At 33.2% G+C, this 1,748-nt stretch overlaps 1 protein-coding gene across 1 annotated transcript in view; it reads left to right on the top strand.

Annotated features, from left to right (window-relative positions):
- UPF3B (UPF3 regulator of nonsense transcripts homolog B (yeast)) overlaps positions 1 to 1,748 on the top strand; it is a gene marked incomplete at its 5' end in the record, with an annotated part of 15,915 nt that overhangs the window by 5,609 nt on the left and 8,558 nt on the right. The window lies entirely within an intron of this gene.

Here is a 1,748-nt window from a genome sequence, read left to right as displayed (position 1 = left end):
TTTTCTGCTCCCCAAGTTTATTCCAGTAGATAGCAAGTGATTTCTTGAAAATCTGAGTTGTGTTTAACTTTGTCCTCTCTTTATCCCTTACATTTAAACAAGTGATGGATTTTGTCAATTTATTGCTTTTTAATATCTTGTTCATCTAGACTGAGGACGTTAGACTTAGTAATACTTTCACATGTGCTCATCACCTAATGCTTAGACAAGCACTCTCTCTAAACTTATAGAATTTTCCATTTTCTGTATAATTTAGTCTTACTTTGCCATGAAAATAATCTTTTTGAAGATAGTGACTTAAGACAGCAGTTGTGGGGAAAAAAGTCCAAATTCCTTAGTCAGATAAACAGCATCCCCCATTGTTTGGCCTCACTTCTAATTTTTTTTTTTTTGCCTATATTCCACAATTTCCTTTTGCTTCGGTCTGGTTTATCTATTCCTTTTCAGGTATATCAGTTATTAAGGTAATATGATTCTGCACTCAACTAGGATTTCTAAAATCTTGTTTCCTCTGTGACTGCTTTGTGAAATCTAATGGTCAGTTCTAGTAATTTATCCTGGCTTATGTTTACACACCGAAGGTGTAAAGATGGTATTTTATACCTTGTATGACATTATTCTATAGCAAGGATTTGATGTATTTTTCCAGTAATCACTTAAGTTTTTAAAAAAATAATTATTGAGATATAACTCATACCATAAAATTCAGTGGTTTTTAGTATATTCACAAAGTTTTATAACTATCACCACTGGGTAATTCCAGAATGTTTTCATCACTTCAAAAAGAATTCTGTATTCATTAGCAGTCATCTCCCATTCTCCTCTCCCCCAGCCCCTCGCAACGGCTAATCTACTAACTATGGATTTCCTTATTCTGAAAATTTCATATGAACTAAATCATATAATATATGGCTTTTTGTAACTACCTCTTTTACTTAGTATGTTTTCAAGGTTCATCCATGTTATAGTATGTATCATTGTCTCATTGCTTTTTTTTGTTTTTTGACATTAAAAATTGTGGTAAAATACACATAAATAAAATTTATCATCTTAACCATTTTTAAGTGTGCAGTTCAGTAGTGCTGACTACATTCACATTGTTCTGCAACTAATCTCTAGAACTTCTTCATCTTGTAAGACTGAAACTCTGCCCATTAAACAACTCCCCATTTCTCCCTCCCCCCAGCCTCTGACAGCTGTTAATACATTCTGCCTCTCTGAACCACTATTCTTATTAAGTTGACCATTCTAGGTGTCTCATATAAATGGAATAATAGTATTTGACTTTTAGTGACTGGCTTATTTCAGTTAGCATAATGTCCTCAAGGTTAATCCATGTTGTAGCATGTGTCAGAATTTCCTTTTCCACTGTATGTATATACTTCATTTTCTTTATCCGTTCGTCCTTTGAGAGAATTTGGCTATTGTGAATGCTGCTGCTGGAAATGTACAAACATCTGTTCAAGTTTCTGCTTTCACTTCTTTGGAATATATACCCCAAAGTGGAATTGCTGGGTCATGTGGTAATTCTATTTTTAATTTTTTGAGAAACTTCCATACTGCTCTCCACAGTATGTCTTCTTTAGAGAAATGTCTATTCAAGTCCTTTGAACATTTTAAAATCAGATTATTTGGGGTTTTGTTGTTGTTGAGTTACAGTTCTTTACATATTCTGTATATTGACCCCTTATCAGATATATGATTTGAAAATATTTTCTCCGGTTCTGTAGGCTTCCTTTTCACTCTAT

Source organism: Bison bison, unplaced genomic scaffold (assembly GCF_000754665.1).
Source record: "Bison bison bison isolate TAMUID 2011002044 unplaced genomic scaffold, Bison_UMD1.0 scf7180017864375, whole genome shotgun sequence".
NCBI lineage: Eukaryota > Metazoa > Chordata > Mammalia > Artiodactyla > Bovidae > Bison > Bison bison.
Note: the sequence above shows the minus strand (reverse complement) of the source record. Positions and strands in the feature narration are given on the sequence as shown.